At 34.3% G+C, this 21,808-nt stretch overlaps 1 pseudogene; it reads left to right on the top strand.

Annotated features, from left to right (window-relative positions):
• The first annotated feature begins 410 nt into the window (after positions 1-410).
• On the top strand, positions 411-1,001 carry LOC106980816 (NADH dehydrogenase [ubiquinone] 1 alpha subcomplex subunit 5-like; annotated as a pseudogene).
• Positions 1,002-21,808: the final 20,807 nt, after the last annotated feature.

Raw genomic sequence — 21,808 nt, 5'->3', positions numbered from 1 at the left:
TTCAATTGTATTTTCTAATGTATATAGGAAAGCTATTATGTCTTGGTATCTTTACTAAATAAATGATTACCTATTCAAATTTTTATTAGTTCAGATGATTTTGTAATTGATTATCTTATGTTTTCTACAGTATCAAAAAATAGTAACTAATGGCAAGTTCATTCCAAAGTGAATGGATTCTTACTTCTTTTTATTTTCTTTTTATACTTGTTAGGACTTCCAGAACACTGTTGGTTGTAGAGGCAAGAGCAGGCATTGGTAGTTCTTGTCATTAACAGAACATCCTTTTAGTGTACCTTCATTCAGCATGACATCTACTCTTGGTTCAGATAAAACATCTTAACTATACCTAGTTTACCATCGATTTGGTTTTTAAAAAATTTTATGGGAATGGATTCTAAATGGTTGTCATGGCAAGTTTCCTGAAGAAAACCACCAGCCTTATAGGATTGGCTTTTTATGAGTCCACACAAGAGGCTAAGAATATTACACACAAAGGTTCTTGAGGTTCTCGAGCAAATTCCTAAAAATGTAGCATATAGAAAGTATACATAACAGATTACAAATGAGAAGCCTAGTATAGTTAAAATGGAAACAATTGGTTTTTTTGTGTGTTTTCTTGTTTTTTTTAACATTTACTTATTTTTGAGACAGCGAGAGACAGAGCATGAATGGGGGAGGGGCAGAGAGAGAGGGAGACACAGAATTCAAAGCAGGCTCCAGGCTCTGAGCCATCAGCCCAGAGCCCGACGCAGGGCTGGAACTCACAGACCACGAGATCGTGACCTGAGCTGAAGTCAGACGCTTAACCGACTGAGCCACCCAGGCGCCCAAAATGGAAACAATTGTTAAGAAATTAGAAGACCAGCTTCAGGGTGGCCACCTGATTCTTCAGGCTGAAAATGAACTCGATCTGGCAAAAAAAATCATACAGTGGAAACCATGGGAAACTTTAGTTTTCAGAAAAGCCTCTTGCTAACCAATGGAAATGGTCAGTATAATCATCATTAAATGACTAGTGTGTTATATTTTTAAAAAAATGGATGCTGAATTATAACTTATGTTTGTTTGTTTGTTAATTGGTCATGATGGCCATGAAGTTTTCTACTAATATGAGGAATCACATTACTGTATTTGCCAGTATCTAATAAGACTTACATTCTTGGACTAAGTAAAAATTATTATGCATAATCTTCTCTTCTTTTGTCTTCTGTTATTTTTAATTAAGGCAATATTTGATACATGTAAACAAACATAAGCAGCATGTGCATAAGTTATAAAACATAACTTCTAAAAACACTCTCAAGAAGTTTCCACCCAGGCTAGGAATAAGAACATTTTCAACGTCTTGTATATCAGTGCCCTGTCTGTCCTATCAAGCCAACCAGTGTCTTGAATTGCATTATGTGCTACATTCTTCAAGCACACTATCTGGTTGAACATGCTAATGATTTTTTAGAGATGTTTTATCTATATTCATATGGGAGTATAGGTTATACTGTTCTTTTCTATGCTTTTGTAGCGATGTTTAGAAGTATCAAGCCTCAGGAAATTGAAAAGCTTTCAATATTATCCTAATATAAAATTTATCTGTTCCTTGAATTCCTGGTAGAGCTCATTTTTAAAACCAAAGTTTTGGGAATAAATTCTTTTGTGATTTGTCTCATTCTTTATAGTTTCTATTTTAAGAAGTACTTTACTTTGTTATGGTTTGTCTTGTTTGGGGGTTTTCCTTTTAACTCTTATTGCTTCACTTTTAGTGATTCATATTTCATACATACCACACACACACACACACACACACACACACACGCACAAATATGTTAGACCAAAATTCAAATTAATATTTGTTTTTCATTAATGATGTCTATGTAGTCTAATTCCTAATGTCTGAACATGAATTTCATTTGGCTTTTTTGTTAGGTTTTCTCACTCTGGAGTTGAATTGTCAATTTTATTACAGTCTTCTTAAAAAAAAAGAGGTTTTTTGTTTGTTTATTTGTTTGTTTTAGGCAAGGAGATCCTATAGATTGAAAGTAATAAAGGTTGCTGTAATGTCAAAAAATTTATTTATTTGTTTTGAGAGAGAGACAGAGAATGCAAGTGGGGTAGAGACAGAGAGAGAGGGAGGGAGAAGCCCAAGCAGGCTCCACAATGTCAGCATAGAGCCTGACTCGGGGCTCGAGCCAATGAACCGCAAATCATGAGCTGAGCTGAAATCAAGAATCAGACACACAACCACTGAGTCATCCAGGTGACCCAGTCTCCTTTTTAATTGATTAAATATCTTGTTTTTATTGTTTTATTCCTTTTTAGCAAATTGTTCTCTCTTGGTTCTGGAGTTGATCCTTAGCAGTAAGGCCCTTTATTCAAATTATTATCAAAAACTTTAACTCAAGAGAAAAAAAAAAGGTAGAATTTTGCTGGTATAAACAAAATGGAGATCTAGAATCACACAGACAAGAGAGACTGATAACAAATGCTAAAGATTATAGTATATACTGTTTTCATTGCTGTGAATTTTTAAATGACATGAAATGTTGGTTTTTGTTTTCTCATTGAACCTGTCAATATGCATTTAAAGGGTGTTTAAAAATTATTTTCCAAGGAAACTGTGTTTTAGCTTTTAGCTGTGTTTGTATAGCTTTGTTGCACTCCACAGTCTGTTAAACAGACTGCAATTCTGACTAGGTTAGTCTGTGTGAGATTGCTTTGTGGCTTGTGAAAACAGTAGTTTTGTATGTTTCAAACAACACTTTGGGGAATGTATTCATGTTTTCCTTATTACCAATTTTTATAAATACCTCATAAATACTTAAAAATAACATTGTTTTTGAGGCACCTGGGTGGCTCAGTCAGTTGAACACCTGACTCTTGATTTCAGATCAGACCATGATCCCAGAGTTGTGGGATTGCGCCCCATGTTGGGCTCCATGCTGAGTGTGGAGCTTGCTTAAGATTTCTCTCTCTCCCCTTCTGCCCCTTTCCCTACTCATGTGTTCTCTCTCTTTCTCTAAAAAATAAAAAATAAAAAAATAAAATGTGTTTTCTTTGTGAAATATATAACCTGCATGTTTATTAAAAAATGCTCAACATCACTCATCATCAGGGAAATACAGATCAAAACCACAGTGAGATACCACTTCACACCTGTCAGAATAGCTAACATTAACAACTCAGGCAACAACAGATGTTGGCAAGGGTGTGGAGAAAGAGGGTTTCTTTTGCATTGCTAGTGGGAATGCAAACTGGTGCAGCCACTCTGGAAAACAGTATGGAGGTTCCTCAAAAAATTAAAAATGGAACTACCCTACGACCCAGCAACTGCACTATTAAGTATTTATACAAGGGATACAGGTTTGCTGTTTTGAAGGGACACATGCATCCCAATGTTTATAGCAGCACTATCAACAATAGCCAAAGTATGGAAAGAGCCCAAATGTCCATCGATGGATGAATGGATAAAGAAGATGTGGTGTGTGTGTATACACATACACACACACACACACACACACACACACACACACACACAACAATGGAGTATTACTCAGCAATCAAAAAGAATGAAATCTTGCCATTTGCAACTACGTGGATGGAACTAGAGGATATTATGCTAAGTTAAACTAGTCAGAGAAAGACAAATATCATATGACTTCACTCATATGAGGACTTTAAGACACAGAACAGATGAACATAAGGGAAAGGAGGCAAAAATAATATAAAAACAGGGAGGGGGACAAAACATAAGAGGCTCATAAATATGGAGAATAAACAGAGGGTTGTTGGAGGGATTGTGGGAGGAGGATGGGCTAAATTGGTAAGGGGCATTAAGGAATCTACTCTTGAAATCAGTTTCACTATATGCTAACTAATTTGGATGTAAATTAAAAAAAAATAAAAATAAATAACCCCCCCCAATTAATTTAATTAACCATATTATTCAGATGCTGTATAACAGGGGCTTTTCAACTTCTAGCCACAAACTCCTGCTTGCTATATAAAATTGCACAGTGTCTATAATTTCAAAAATTTATACTTACCATTAATTTTATTCTACTAATACTGCAATTTATTTTGAGATTTTAGAGAACACTTAAGGAGAGTGTTAAATTTTTATGTTTATAAAAAGGGAGAATTGTTTTTTTTAAACCATGAGAATGATTACTTAATAATTATTTTTGGCTACTTAATTGGTAAAGTATAAGACAAATATGTTATACCTTCTTACTTTGAGATCTTATAGTTTCTCCTTATGTTTATATGGGTTATTTCTTTTAATATGGTATAATACTTCAGGTTCATAGTGATACATTTTTGCTCATCTTTATTCTAAACCATATATTCTATCTCAAGATAACATTCTTTTCTCCCATTTAATATGTGTCTATTTTGAATTCTTCTTTGTCTGATGTTGATATTGCTTATCTGCTTTCTGTTGGTTTTCATTAGCTTGATATACCCTATGTTTTCAACATTACTCTTTCATTTTTGTTGAAGAGTGATGCCTTAAAGATAGAATAAAAATGAACTTTTTTCTATTAAAGTCCTTGTTTTTCAAGAGTAATATATTTTACTTACATTTGTTTTAATAATTGTATTCTTATTTCAGTCTTCTCATGTTTTCTTTTTTAAAATGTCTTTATTTTTTTGTATTTTTTCCATATTAATTCATTAGATCATTCAAGATATTTATTAAGCACCTGTGTGCCAAATATCATTGCCCAGTTAATTTGTCCTTCCCCTAATTATAACTGTAATAGTAATAGTCAAAATTTATTAAAGGTTTCCATAAAATAGATACAGTCTCTAAATTTCAAGCTACATTAACAGATTTAATACTTACAGCAGGTAAGTTGGTACCATTGTTATACCCATTCCAAAGAGGAAAAAAGTGATGTAAAAAAAATTCAAGGGGTGCCTGGGAGGCTCAATTGGTTAAGCATCGGACTTTGGCTCAGGTCATGATCTCTCGGTTCATGAATTCAAGTCCCTCATTGGGCTCTGCACTGGTGGTATGGAGCCTGCTTGGGATACTTGCTCTCTCTCTCTCTCTCTCTCAAGATAAATAGACATTATATGTATACACACACACACATATATATTCAGAGACTACTCAAGGTAGGGAGTTCTGTAAGTGGTGGAGTCAGGAAATGGAACCAGATAGTCTGACTCCAGAGCTCTCTGATTTGGAAATTTTTTCTTCTATTTTCATTCCACTGGCTATTCCATCTTTAAGTGTATTTTCACTTATATTTAGCAACATGAAAATGGAACCAAATTTGTGTTTAGTCTCTTAAAATTTCCATCACTATATTTTCTCCTAAGAGTCTGGGTCCAGCTCACCACCCTATAGACTCTAAACTCCATACTCAGTCTTTTCCACCACCCACCTGGCACACAATAAATACTTGTGAATATTGCATAGATGAATAGCCATCCATATTTACCTATTTGGTTTTGTGAGATATCAAATTTGTTCTTCATTGCTTCTATTGAGTTACTTCTTAAATGTTCATCATCTTCTATTACTCTATATATTTTCACATCAGTCCATTTTGATAAAGTTAAAACTGTCACTTGAATCTCAATATTTTTCCCATTCTATTTAGGAAGAACTATGTTTCTGATTCACTTGAATGATTCCTCTTTTTAGAATATATCCTATATATATGGATCTGAGAATAGAATATCTCATGATTTCACTTTATATGATTTGAGTAAATATTTGAATTTTTTTATCATTATTGAAAAAGAAACAACAGAAAATCTAGACAAGCTATTTTTAACCAATAGCTCTCACTAAAACATGTGTAATTTCATTAAAAGAATGTTACTTAGTTTTGTTTGAACAGAACCACATAAATGTATCAATGATGCTATAAAATATTTTTCCCTTAAGTATTTACTATTCCACAGCTTTAGAAAATCTGATTTATATATAAGAAAATGGAAAGGAGTACCAAGTAATTAAAATGCAAGAATTGCCTCTGCAGTCAGCAATCACACGCCACCACAATCCACATCAGTACACATATACGAGGCCACAATCTCCTCACCTCATGGAGATACTCTGTGTAGCCATTGTATACACCGTGACAATATTCTCTTCTGTTGATTTTTTCCCAATACATGAAAAGTACATTATTGGCTCTTTTTCTCCTTCTCAATGACATGTCATTATTTGCTAAGTGTTTCATATGGGTTTTAGGAACTCTATAGCTAGAATATTTTTGTTAACTAGACAAAGAACATGGCTCTTTTCAAATTGCAGGTTAAGTATCCTGTTTGGGGTGGGTACAGAAAGAACAGGCAGAGAAATGCCCTCTTGGCTGGAGAAGGGAAAAGAATTGAGTACACATTATAAAAGCAATTATTCCCTTTGCTGTAGAGTATACAGAGAGAAAAGTAAGAAGGCCAAAGAATTACTAAAAAGGAATTTGCTGCTTCAGTGACCCTGTTAGATACCTGTTAAGACCTTTTGCTTCCTCCATCATTTCTAACTAAATCTCAGCAAAAAAGAGAAATCTAAAGAAATGGTGGGAATTATGTTAGAACTGGGCATTTTCTTCTTCAGTGTCACTGTAGCTGTTATTCCCTGGCAGCATAATTGTAACTAATTAGAATCTAGTTACATACAGAGACAGCATTAAAACTCTTTGCTTATTTTTTCTCCCTTGATGGTCACAGTTTGTGCTTATATCTGTTCAGGGCAGGGGAAGTTTCAGTTCTACAATCACTTTTCAAGTTTAGTTTTATCTGTTTATTTTTTCTTCCAAATAATTTGCACAGATTTTGACATTTCACTGCGGACTCCATGAACCACTTTCAACACTCACTGCCAGGTTAACCACTGAGTCCACTCAAGGCAGGATAAAGCACATCTATTACCCCAGTAGCTCTAATTGCAGGATAGCCAGAGGGTATCCATTTGGTCTATAATTAGGTCATTTCTCTCTCATCCCCTGAAAGTGTGTATAATTATAAATTAATTTAAAATCCCACTGTGAGAAAAGAAATTCGCTGTAATATAAAGGAAAGACAAAAGCTGCAGGAAGTATATCTTTAAAAACATTTTTTGGCATTTCCTTCAAAATTGATCCTTAAACCGGGTTTTCATTCTACTATTCATTTTCCTAGCTAGGAGCTTCATCATTGTGCATTTAAATTGTGGGTCAATTTAAAGTTCTACTGCAGCTTTAAGGTTTTGATGCTTCCTGCAGAATTTACATTAGCAGATCAGACCTATTCTTTGGGGGAAATAAAACTCATTGAGAGGCCAGTCTCTGAGTGATGCTTAAAGGTGTGGCTCTGTGCAGGCCCTAACACGATAACTTGTTATGTTTGGCATTCTCTCTAGGTGCCACACGGTGGCCCTTTTAACACTTGCCTTTCTGTTTTCACAATAAAAATGTTATGTGTTATACTAGGGAAGATGAAACATTAAAAACAAAAACTGGTTCACACTGCATACTGCAGTAGCTGTTCTTTTCATCTGTTTGGCTAAGCTGCTTCTGTTTTCCAAAACCATGGCTAAATGTATTACCCTGCACACTTTAGAGAGATGGTACAGGTGAAAACATGCATGTCTGACAACAGGATAACCTCAACCAAGCTATTGAGTCAATGTTTTGACTTGCTAGACTTCTTGTTTCTGTCAGGAAATCAGTCTCTTTTGTAGACTTGGGGGAAGTGTGGCAGGTGGTGCCTAAGCCAAGACAGTGTGCGTAAAACCTAAACTACATGTGTGACTTTTTTATTTCCTAAACACTGAAAAATGAGAGAGTAAGCAAGAGACAAATGTTCTGCCATCTGAAGAAGAGGTATTGTATTTGAGTACTTTCTCTAAGAATATCCTGCTTAATTAGAATCACTATAGAAATGTGGAACATTTGTTTTTCAAAAAATAATTATTTTACTGTTTTGCAAAGATCCTTACCTGCTTCTTACATTACTATCCATTTAGAGGATAATAATAATAACACTTCACACTTACACACTGTTGTAAATTCTTAGCATTCAATACACCTTACAAAGTGTATACAAAGAAAGTGAGACACAGGAGTTTAAGAAATATGATAAAGGCCTACCCAGGAGGCCACTGGAACTCAGGCACTCAGTTTTGAGAGTGCTGCTCTAACCACACAATGCCATTCCAGGGTAATAGGAATAAAGCATGACCAGCCAGATGCCACACTCTACATGACATGGGAACCTGAAAGGGCAGGAAAGCATTTGACTGGTACTCTGAAAGTGCTCACCAACTATTTTATGGACTTAATATGGCAGCATCTTCTTAAATCTAGTGATACTATATGGTCAAGTTTGCTATACAAAAGATTATCTCTATCCAGAGAATAGCTAAAGATATATCATACCACCAGGGAATTCCATACTTAAAAGCTGCAGAAACTACTTCTGATACAACCAAGTCTAGTTTTAATTTGTGTTTATTTGGCAACCAAATGAAAGTAGAGAATGGAATGCTACTGAAACCATTCCCATCATCAAAGGCTTTAACCTCTCAATAAGATATTCTCTCATAAAAATAAGCATAAGGAGGATTTTAGCAAACACAGAGGGGAAAAGTTTTGTTTTCAGAAAGTCATAGTTCTTCTATTGTTTGAAATTTTAAAGACATTTGGATTCAATTAACAAATAACACTGAATTTTGAATTTTATGAGAAGCTAATCAGCCTAATATATGTCCTTCAAAACAGGTGAAAGCAAACTTCTATTGTAAAGGGCCAGATGGCAAATATTTGGGGTTTTTTGGGCTATATGGACTCTGTCACACCTTTTCTGTCATTGCAGCACAAAAGCTACTGTAGATGGTAGTTTTTTTTTAAGTTTTTGTTTTTTTTTTTGAGAGAGAGAGAGAGAGAACAAGCAGGGGAGAGCCAGAGAGAGAGGGAGAGAGAGAATCCCAGGAAGGCTCTGCACTGACAGCATGGAGCCTGATGTGGGGCTCAAGCTCATGAAGCGTGAGAACATGACCTTAGCAGAAACCAAGAGTCAGATGCTTAACTGACTGAGACTCCCAGGTGTGCCCATAGGTGATATATTAATAAATGAGTGGGACTGTATTCCAATATAACTTTATTTACAAAAACATTTAGTTGGCCATATTATGCATGCAGGATATAGTTTTCCAATTCTAGAATTATAACATAGGAAGATCATGTATAATTTTTACTTATCTTCTAGCAAATAATAATATATTTATAAATCAAATTATTTTTTCAACATGATAATAAATTCTAAACAAGACCATTTCTATATTTAAAAAACTCCCATATTTTACCCAATAGTATAATACTTCTGCAATTGTCTTCTAACTCCCATGTACTCACCATGGATTATATTCCTCTATTTCAATAAATTGATATTCAGACCCAGCCAAAGTTCTAGAAAATTAAGGGAAGCTCTCTAATCTTATACATAGCTGTGAGATCTGAGCCAACACTAGGTACTGTATTTTACTTCGTAAGCATCAACAGCAGCATGGCCCATGACTCCATTGAACATCACATGGCAAAACAAAATTACTGACAGCCAAGTGTGTGGCAACCAGTGACTCTACATCCCTTTTCATCTGTCTGCTCCCCTCCTGATGAAAATATGCACATTTTAAGTATCCAAACCAAGTTCTGGAACTAACCAAACTAAATAGATTCATTAAGCCAATGCATTTTTTAGAATTCTTCCTGGAGAGAGAACAGACAGGAATGAAGTAGTAAAAGTGCCTGGCATAAGTGAACTTGATCTTTTGTCTATAATTAGCTTTAGATTTGGGATACCGACTTTTCCTGTCTTCCATAAATGGTTGAGAATTTAATGACTTCTTAATGAATAAATGTGTTTGTTGAACAAATTTATTGGACATGGCCCTGCTTTATATCTAAGATAAATCTTACTTTTTAGTAAAATATTTTTAGACAACTGGAAAGATTTATAAATGACACAATGAAATTATCTTTTTAGGATCACTGAATGAAGGGCCTCAGTTTTTTTCTAACTAGATGCATTACTAAAGCAATCATTTCTGAATATAAACTATTCAAGTATACAATATGCCCAATTTGTTCTCAAAATGACTGATTGATCTCAGAATTATGTTTTTCTCCTTCTCCTTCTTTTTCTCTCCAATGGAGATAGAATGCCATTTTCCTATGGACACCTCAGAGTGTCTATTCATCTCAAATTAAATCACCGAATTCTTGAAAGAACTAGGTTTTGTTAAATCATATAATCAGTACTTTTAGGGCACTAGAAATAATTTTTAAACAAACATAAATTCTAATGATTCCCAAAGGGTAGGAAACAAGACCAGATATCTTTGTGATTTTCTCCCGGTGCTGGTTAACTTCTCATGTGTCCTCAGATTTGGGGCAATTCTCTCTGGAGGATCTCTACAAAGGCTTCGCTGCCTGTTAACACTAAAATGTCCACCTCAGTCCTCATCTATTTGCCTAGATAGGTCAAAGTCACAGCAGCTCAGGAAAACCCAAGAGTCTTGGAAACTCTGCAAATATAGCAAGGTGCTCCTTAGTCTGTTGGGAATGAAACAGAAATCTGGCAGAAGGTCAGGAGAATTCATTAGCTAGGCAGTGCAACACAGCCACTGTGAGGCAGAAAGTGGATTTAGAGCAAAAGGCTAATTACTCCAGTACCCGGTTCAATCTCCTGCTAGATTTACTGCTAATTAATTTTCTCTTCATTTTTACCTATCCAGCCAGTGAATCAGGAGCTATGACTCACTTTCTGCTATTCCTCCTGTAACCATCACTAGTTTCTGCTCCATTAGCAAATTGCCTCTTGAGTTTCTCTTTTCTAAAGGTTGGTTGCCTGGGCGATCTCATGGTCTTGACCTTGGGAAGGCCTTTGAGCAAAAGGACTTAGGGCAATCAGCTGCAATGATTTAAAAACAACAAAATGGGGATATAATAATGAAGAAGGGGGGTTGCTACTTTTTTCTTTTGCTTCTCTCATAAGGAAAGAAAATTATTTTTTCATGATTCTTATATTTTTCCTATTTCCTAAAGAGTTTATGTAAAGAAGGCATAATTTCTAGGACTGGTGCTGGTCAGGGAAGTAAATGCCTGTGAATAACCACACAGAGCATATGGACAGCACTGAATGGAGAAAGAGAGAAAGAAAACAATTTCAAATGCTTTTATTTAGATTTTATAAAGATTTATAAATATGTCTTATTTTAATCAAACATCAACACCCTTAAACACATAAGAATATAATGCAAGCCTGTGTTTATATGCACCATCTAGTGCTTCTAAAGAGTTGCTATCTACGAAAATAACCAGTGTGATACAAGTTTGCTATGCCAGAACTAAACAATGCTCCAATAGCACCAAATAGCAGCTTTCTATAAACCAAAAGGAAGCTTATTGACTGGTTTGTTTCAAGAAATTTATTTCCATAATGTGTCTTATGTGTTTTCTATGTGTTCCAAGATGACATAGAGCTTTACTATTAGCTTCATTTTGAACTGAATTAAATGAATGTTTAGACATATGAGCTTTTCAATGGAAATATCATGGCTTTGAACCCAAGCTGTATTAAATATACTTTCTAGAGCTGAGGTCTGTGGATAAACACATATCAGTTATGAATTTTGGTTTAGAAGGAATTGGAAAATGGATCAGTAAATTAATAAATATAAGGTTATGAAAATATTGTAGAGGAAAATGAAAAGATGTTCATAAACTCCTAAATATTAAATACTGCCTATAGAAACAAGCTCTACAGACTGTTTATGGTGGCCCTTTATAACATGAACACTGTTCATGGCACCTCAATTCTTGCCATCCATTCCATGGAAACAGGTGGCTGAAGGCTTTCTACCTTGCCTAAGAATCAAAACCCTGTAGTAGTGGATAGGGTGACATTCTCATAGGTTTGCCACAGGTAATTTATTTGGGCTTACTTATTATACATCAGCTACTTCAATTGAATAAATCTAACTTCCTGAAGTAAATTTTTGTTTTTTGTTTGTTTGTGTGTTTGTTTTATTGCCATAGATGTCATTCTCAACACTTTTGTCTCCTGGAATCCTTACTGTATACTTCAGAAAGACATGGGTATCTTTGGAGAGGTAAATATGAAAATTTTGTAGGTTTTTTCTGTGAAATGAGTAATATATAAAATATTAAAGACATAGCCATAATGAAGGCAAACAACCATATGATTCAATACCCACTCTACAACTACCCAAACAAACTATTTCAGAATAAGTAAGCTAGGATGCCATGACTTTCATGAAATAATAATAAAAAAAACATGATATCATCAAAATATCTACACGTGACACCATAAAGTTTAAGTCTTAAGTTTTAGATGATTACATATAGTTGACATTTAATAACAATATTTTCAGATGCTATAAAATTATCTAGATTTGTCAATTCTAATATAACCTAATAAGATTTGTAGTGATGGTGTATCAATGGTGTTTTGGAGATAAATAAATGAGTTCATAAATAATTGTTATGGCATCTTCATCACAACAATTTAGAAATGTAAATGGCCAATAAAACTACATTTTATATTAAGGATCCACTGAGTTCTGGCTTACTTCATGGGAGACCAGTTAGTATTTGGGAACAGAAAGGGGAGAAAGATGTGGAGGAAGTTGCTAATACATCCTACCAGTATCAAGAGACTCAACAAAACTGCTATTATGAAGGCTGGGAGGAGTTCTAAGGAGGTTCTAAGGAGCTAAGAATAATCCTAGGCCACATCCAAAGATTATATCTGCTCTGAGAAAAACATTCATGGGATTTGGTTCCAGAATTGAGTGGATCCAAAATATTCATATTATTCAGATATTCATTCCAGAAGCTAAGAGATTTTAGAATACCTATAGAGTAGGTTGGAAATACAGCATAGGTTTCAGTTAGTGAAATATAATTTCACCCAGACTTCTTTACCCCTAATGAATCTTAACATTAAACATCCAACTAAATGTCATATCCAAGGTGAATTGTAAACATTTACATGATAGTTGTAAAGCATTCCTAGAAAACAACTGTAAACAAATTTGTCTGCTTTATTATCTATCCAAAGGAGAAAGTATTTAGTCCACAGGACATCATTGGACCATGACTTAGCAGTTCTGATGCATAAAGAAAACAGTAGGCCTTGCTAGCTTCAGAAATTAAGTCATATGGAAATAAGAGAGATTTTAAAGTACATTTTTCTCATAAACTAATGTTGGGTGTGCCATGCCTTAAATCCCTTCCCATGATGGAAAGCATACCCATGCTATGGCATCATGGGTAACTCATTTTATTTCTTGAGCTACAATTTCTTCATCTGAAAAGCAGAAATGATGATAGTTAACTTTCAGTAAAGATTAAATAGGATAATGTATGACATATTGCCCAAGAAATAGTAGATAATTAAGAATGTCCCACCAATATGTCTTCACATAATGGGGAGAGATATTATAACTGGGCAAGTTATACTTATATGTCAAAAAAGACTTTTATGAGTTTATTCAAAATATTTGTAGATGTCTAATAAAATAATAATTTCTTTGAAATTAATTGCAACCTGCCCAGAGCTTAAACAGAGGATCTTTTAAATAAGAGAAAATTCAGCTTTGTAATAATATGGATTTATCTTACCGTAGATAACTGAAATTAGCAAGAGAAATTATATACATATGTGGGCCTATTTTTCAAAAAAAAATGGAAATATAAATATTTGGTTAAATTTTTTTTTATTATTTTTTTAGTTTTTTTTAATGCTTATTTATTTTTGAGAGAGAGAGAGAGAGAGAGCACACAAGCAGGGGAGGGACAGAGATAGAGGGACACACAGAATTCAAAGCAGACTCCAGGCTCTGAGCTGTCAGCACAGACCTGACACAGGGCTCAAACTCATGAGCTATGAGATCATGATCTGAGCCAAAGTTGGACACTTAACCAACTGAGCCATCCAGGTGTCCCAAATTTTGTTTTATTATTTTAAATGAAATTGTCTCATTATCTCAGTATTTAGTGTGTTAATGAACACATCTACTATAAAAGACTCTTTCTAGGTTTTAATCATGACAACTAAAATGTTATTGTTCTTGATTATGTTAACTCCCTTTTGCTTTATTCTACCACTGTCACTACTGTGATTAATTTAAATAACTTGTAGAAACCATGGAAAATAAACTGAACATGATGTCTTAATAATTTCTTAGAAAATTTTTAATAACCAAATATATTCAAAATTTCATTCCACTTTGTTGATTTACATTCTCACATTTTAAAAATAGATGTTCACTTTGTATTTCTAATCCTCCCACTTCGAGGTAAATCTGCCCTTGCCCATAAGTAGGGTGAGAAGCCATCTCCTTTTTTACATAACAAGAAGACATTTCACATACAAACATCTTAACTTCTTTGTCTAAAATTATCCCCTAATGTTAAATTTTAGCCTGAATATTTCAGGCAGCTATGAAAGCAGAAAGGTTAGCTAAAAGGTATTACCTATTAAACCATCATGGGCCCTTTCTTGCCAAAGTATTGGACCTATGGGAATGGATATGGGAAGAAAGGAAGGAAAAACTAGCATTGGGTGTTGGAGGAATTCTTAAATCATGACACACACATTCCCGAAGGGAAGAGCAGAGCACAAAGTGGCTGGAAGAGCCCAAAGAAAACCTAGTCTACTTCACAATTTCATCATGGGCCAAAGCTGATCCTGCTGAAGTCCTTCCTTCCTGCAGCCCACAAAGTACCCTTTAATTTATATACCTGCTTCTTCTCAGGCAAGTGGGGGATTATGAGTGCAGCCTTTGCCTGCTTCCCTTTACCTACACTAATCTCACAGCTTGATGCTAAGACTAATTATTTGACTAGGATCGTAAATCCTAACAGTTACTGTGGAGTTAACATCATTGGAAAAATAGAACCATTTTGCTGAAGAAATCTATAACCTAGTTTGTGCTCAGCCTCTAGGCAATAAGAGTCAACTGACAATTCCAAGTAGTAGTGCCCACATTCTTCTTATAGAGCTTTAGGTAAGAAGCTTTAAAAGTTTCTTTTTTTCAGTGTTTTACTACTTTATTACTAGGAAAGCATTCTTTAAAAAAAATCTTTCTGGTACAATTTAAACCAATATCCCTTTGTCTGGAGGTCAAGTAAAACCAGGTGAATTGCCTGAGAAAAAGTACAAACTTCATAGCTTTACAGACCATTCATAGTGTTGGGAAGATCCTTAGAGATCATTTAGTTCATCTCCCTTATTTTTCTTCTGGGGATTAAAATACAAGGTTATACAGTTACTTCACCAAATTCGAACAATCATAGATCCCCGTGAGCTTTAATCATATGCATTATAAATAATTCTAAGTCATTCATCCCTGGATGACAAGGCTTTCCCAGGAAAATAGATAAGCTCAAACAAGATGAGTAGGTTTAGTCAAGAGTCAGACCACCTGGGCTCTGACACTTATAGTTGAGACTTTAGGCAAGTTCACTTCATTTGCCCTTCAATTTCCTTATCTGTAAGATGGCATCAATGATAGCACTGACTTACAAAGATGTAATGAAGATTAAATGATCCCACGTACATTAATAACATATTTTTATGTGTCCCGCACTATTCCAAGTGCTCTATGCATATTAATTTCTACAGCAAACCCTTGAGGTAAATACTATTTTCTCATTTTACAGATGACAAAACTGAGAAACTCATAAAAGTGCCAGGCACATAATGAGTAATCAATAAACTTTAGTTGCTGGCATCATCGCAATTATCACTCTCATTAGGAGGTGGTGATTTACATGTAGATTAGGTCTTTTTGAGCAGACTGGTTTGCTGCTATGGTACTTCCAACCCAGGGCAGTTGATGAGCTCAGAAAATGTAAGCATTAAAACAAAATTTTACCTGAAAAAAAAATCTGTGGCCCAAAGAAAATCACAAACAGCATTTCAGTGCCAAATGAAAATAACAATGGCATTATTTTTTATTTGGAATTATCTCCATATTCCTCCCTTTGGTTGTATGAATAATAAAAAGCACAAGAAAAAAAAAAACTTTTCCCCCAATTGCTAATGAAATCCCCCCCCCAAAAATTGCCGTATGTTACTATAGTATTAAGATTCTTGAAATATATGGCATTCACATGTATTTCTTTTTTCCTGAAATGTTCTTGTGACTCTTGACAGCTCATTAACAATCCATACAAACCCAAGCTGGGCTTACATGTGCTGTAACCAGCTGCTCTCACCTCTCAGAATACAGCTGCCAAAGGCATGGACTGGGCAGTCTGGAGAGAGGGTGGGTAGAGAGAGAGGATGTTTAGTAAGACTTCTTAGCCTCCCCTGCTGGCTTTTATTTTGACATATGGGGCTGTAACCCAAAGTGCACAAGGATTAGAGATGTCATTTTATGTCAGTTGTAAGACAGAATACAACAAAAACTGAGAGCAGATATACCATCATTTGTCGGCAGTGACACTTCCAGAAGGGAAGATGCCATGGTCAAATCAAACAGCCGCCTTTTCAGATAGGGTTTTTCTTTGCCCAAATTGTCAGCAGTTTTAACCAGGGAATTTCACAAGCTGCAAAACTCAACTTCTTGCAAGAGAATGATTCTACTTCTCCACAAATGGGTAAATGGAATGGGTGGGTGTAACTTAGAAGCTGCTAGAATCCCCGAAAAAGAAAGTTGCCAACACAAATCCAAACCTGACACAATTGGGTTTCCAAGTAGTTACACCTACCTAGCATTTTGTGGGTTATGCTAGAACATAGCAACTAAATTTAATTTTTCAAAGTATAACTAATTCCAAATAATTTGCTTATATAAAGAGTAAACAGGGGTGCCTGGGTGGTTCAGTCAGTTAAGTGTCCCACTCTTGATTTCTTCTACGGTCATGATCTCAGGGTTGTGAGATGGAACTCCCTCTGGGGGTCTGTGCTGAGCTTGAAGCCTGTTTAGGATTCTCTCTTTCCCTCTTCTCCTCTCTCCCCACACCCCCTGCCAAAAAAAAAAAAAAAGTAAACAATAAAACGTATGGAGTAATCAGCAGGGTACTAAAAAGGGGATTCTTCCACAGTACATAATTTGCTTAGTAATAACTTTTTATATTTATTTAACATTCCTTATATGCCAGGGAAATTGCTTTGTATCCCTTATATGTTGTCTCATTCAGTTCTTTTATTTTTTTAATGTTTTATTTATTTATTTTTGAGAGAGAGAGAGAGAGAGAGAGAGAGAGAGAGCATCTGTGAGTGCCTGTGCATGCACGAGCAGGAGAGGGGAAGAGAGACTGAGACAGAGAATCTGAAACGGGCTCCAAGCTACAGTGCAGAGACAGATGGGGGGCTCAAATCACTGACCATGATATCATGATGTGAGCCAAAGTTGGATGCTTAATTGACTGAGGCACCCAGACATCCCTCATTCAGTCCTTAAAAAAATATGAACGTTAGGCTCAGAGGGCTGAAGTATGCTACCTACAATCACATAAGAAAAAAGTGGCATAGCCAGAATTCAAACTTTTCTTCTTGATTCTAAAAGTCATATTCTCCCCTAATGTTCATTCTCTCAATATGGGGCACATATTTCCCAGAGGCATCTGTTCAGAGGCTAGGGTGCATTTCAAACATTAGGTAAAAATGATGCAGCTTCCCAACATTTTACTGTAGGTATAGAGAAACAACAATTTAAGTGTTTGAAACTTAGAAATATTATGTTAAATGTACTTCTGAAAAATCTCCACTTCCACTTTTCCACTCCTGCCAGTATGAATATTTATTTGTTTATTTATTTGATAGCTAGGGAAAGAAATACTTATATGTAGTAGGGGTTTTGAAAAGTTGGTGACTGACTTACATAGCTAATACCAAAGTAGACTTGTTGATACTGTGGATTTCTTAGAAAGTGGGTGGAAGATCACAAATTGGACTTTAAAATAAATTCTTAACTTTAATGCCTTTTTTAAAATTTCAACTTCATAATTGATTGCCAAAATATGTATTGACTATGTTTAGTATCACTACTCACCAAAGGATTATCCTTAATAACTTAAAAGTACTGAAATTCCAAGGTTTGTGATTTTTTTGCATCATTCTTCACTTCTTTCTCTCTCTGTCCTTTGAGAGAGAGAGAACGAGCTGGGGAGAGGAGCACAGGGAAATAGAGAGAGAGAATCCCAAGCTGGCTCCATGCTCAATGCAGAGCCCAAAATGGGCTGGATCCTACTACCCAGGATCATGACCTGCACCAAAATCAAGAGTCAGTTGTTCAACCGACTGAGCCACCCAGGCATACCCAAAGTGATATAATTTTTAAAATATAGTTTCAAGTGAGGACAAGATTGGTAGATAAAAATTACAAGTCTTAAGTATATTATTGATACTGAGAAAGACCAGTATGGGCCAAGTGAGATAGATGGTATGGTTCCTGAGTAGTCACAATACTAATACGCTTGCAGCAGAGAAGGTGGGACCACAATTCAGGCCACAATGGCAGTCAAAAAAACAAGGCATGCACTATTCATCCAATCTTATGTACAATATGATTAACATTACTGTAAGGATGAAAATGAGTAGAAACCTTGATGTCCCTCGTGCAACAAAGAAACAAAGAAACAAACAAAACTACCCAGAGTAATAACTCTATCAAATTGTTGTTCTTGAAGTAAATTTAAAACAAATCATGCACATCTCAAAGGAAACTCAACAGATTATTACAAGTAAACAAAAATTACATTAAAATTAAAAAAAAAAACAGCACAAATCAAACTAAAAAATTTTAATCTTTCAGGTTTGATAACCAATTTCAGAATCACTTTGAAAGGTGATGCTTATGAAATAAGAAAATAAGGTAAATTTCTATTCTTCAGATATGAAAAATATCTCCTTTTGATAAAACAAAGACAGCAAAGCTAAAGAAAAAAAATTACTTCATTCACACATATTGCCCAATAACACACTTTTAAGTGACCAAAAATCCAAATTGAATTGGTTAACAGACTTTAGGTTCTTGGGCAATTAGTTCACATTATATTTTAGATTTTTTTCACTATATTTATACTGATTTTATCTATGAAGATATGTTTATTGAAAATGTTTATAGTTTTTTTCTTTTTAATTTTTTAAATTTAAAATTTTAACAATAAAGATATTTATATGAGTTATTTTTCAATCTAGCACCTTTCACTTGAAGAATACACATGTGCCTGTGTGGATAGGGAACAATTTACAAGTGGTTAAAACTATATGAGTTATCACTTACATCGAGGCCATCAAAACCCCATTTTTGCCAGTAATTACTGAATCACTCAGCAAGAACGCCTGTCTCAAATAGTTTTATTTATGATATTGTTTACTTTATTCATTGATGGTAAGAATGTTAAATGTTCTTAAAACAATAAAAATACTGGTATGAATATTCATTCTTTAGAAAATCTGAATTAAAATGGAAATGAACTTTGGAAGTTTGCTCTACTACATAGATCTATTCTGGTACACTCAGGGGTAGATGATGGACAGCATTTTTATACTCACATTTAATTATTATTTTTATTTGTGAAATATAGAGAAGGTAACACATTTTTTAAAAGGCTAAAATCCTGAAAAATGTTTGTTGACCTAGAGTTAACTTGTTTACCAGATATATTCTTAAGGCTGAATACCTTAAGTCAAGGCAAAGCTACATGTTTCAATTGCCTATGAAGATTGTTATAAGGAAGGTAAGTTGGATGAAGAAATTTGACATTGGAGATTATGAATCATTGGACTCTTGATTTGCTGGTGTCAAAGTATCTATGGTAAGATAATCTAAAACCATCTATCATTATCTAAAAGAGTGTGAATGAGTATTTTGCAGTCATGGTAATACAATCTGATCAATGTATCAGAGACCCTCATAGTATATATTGGCTATATAACAAAGTGACCTAAGAGATACAGTTAATGAATTTCTTCAGCAATAGCTTGAAACACCAAGAAGCACAAACCTCAAATGCCCTAACGGCAACATAAATTAGTGAGCCTGAGGAAGTAAGAGAGAATATCTGCTAAAGGCAGTTATTTTCCTTTCTTGGGGAAGGGTCCAAATTTTATTCTCAGGTCATTAGTATGTGACCCCTGTACTCTAATATGTCCCTTTTCTGGCAGAATTTTAAGTATCTCTTCTCAGTCATTATTCTGACTTTACTTCATATCAGAAAGTGCCATTTTGGAGAGCTATTATGTGAGTCAGGACCCTTAAAACATGTGATGTCAAAATGGGACCAATTGGTCTGAGCATTGATCTTGTCACTCAAAATTAGCTTTATGTAATAAGTATGATTTTTTTGAAATTGCAAGTGAAATTTGCATCAAAATGCATTGTCTCTTAAAGAATGGCATTTAAAATGAATTTTAACTCAAATCAGCCATTGTTCATCCATTAGCCAATAAGTGAATTTATTTTGTTTTAATTTGTCTTTTGAAGATAAATGATATGAAACATTAAATACAACGTAAATGAATCCTGTAATAAAACCTTTGCCACTTCTTTAACTCAGTAGATTGTTTAAAGAGCAAAAGTTGGAGAACATTCAATAAATTAAAAGTTTTGAATGAATAAACCAAAAGGTAAGACAAATAATTTTATAATTAAAGAAGGAAAATCTTTCAAAGAGAAAATAACATTTTTTAGACAAATACTGAGAGATTTTCTAAAACACAGACTTTCTCTATAGGAAACTCTAAAGGCTATTCTCTAGAAAGAAAGAGAAAGTAATATGTCTGGAAATCTAGTCAAACAATGGTTGTACAGACAACAATGGTAATAATAATACATTTTATAGAATTTAATAAAATAGAGTTTAAAATAGAGCTTAAAATATTTGCATTAAAGTATACAAAGTGGAAAGAAAGTGATCATAAGCATGAGATTTTGATTTTGTCAGAAAGATGGTAAAGATACTGATTAGTTTTAGACATCTTTTAAATGTTTATTTATTTTTGAGAAAGAGGGAGAAAGAATGTGAGCCAAGGAGGGGTAGAGAGAGAAGGAGACAGAAAATCCAAAGCAGGCTCTGTGCTGAGACCAGAGAGCCCAATGCTGGGCTCAAACTCACAAACTATGAGATCATGACCTGAACTGAAGTTGGACATGACTGAGCCATACAGGCATCCCTAGGTTTAGACATTATTAAGTTCTGTTTAACTTTATTATGCTGAACTTGTTCAGGTAATAATTAAAATATAAAAATAGGGGAAATAGAATGACAAAAAACAAGTACCTTTAAAGAGGTGAAGAAAAGTAAAACCTAAAAAAGTAAGACAAATAGAAATAAAAAAATATGGTATCAATAAGCCTAAATATTCATATAATAATAATAAATATAAATAACCTCCTTTTAAAATATAAAAATTATTTTTTATAGAAAACTGAGTTTCAAAATGTTGAAAGGAAATTACATAAAAAGATAAACCAGGTAAATAGTATTTCCTCCCTCCTTCCAAAACAAAGTTGCTGATGAAGCATATTATCAGACTTAAAGCAACAATTATATCTACAGAAAAATATATAGTCTCTAGATAATAGTGAAATATTCAATCGACCAGGAAGATGATATTAAACTTTAAAATATATAATGGAAAAATTGAAAAAATTATTGTGGGAAATCCCATCATAGTGGAATGTTTTAATATTCTCCAAGAGTCATAATTTATTAGAGATTAGAAAATTTGAGCAACACAATTCAGAAACTTAGAACCTAATAGACAGTTACAGGATATTATATGGAATGGTTGAAGAGCATTTTTCAAAACTCTTGAAAATTCAGAAACA

The sequence above is a fragment of the Acinonyx jubatus genome, chromosome B4 (assembly GCF_027475565.1).
Source record: "Acinonyx jubatus isolate Ajub_Pintada_27869175 chromosome B4, VMU_Ajub_asm_v1.0, whole genome shotgun sequence".
Taxonomy (NCBI): Eukaryota; Metazoa; Chordata; class Mammalia; order Carnivora; family Felidae; genus Acinonyx; species Acinonyx jubatus.
The sequence above is the reverse complement of the archived record's forward strand: the minus strand, read 5'-3'. Positions and strand labels throughout refer to the sequence as shown.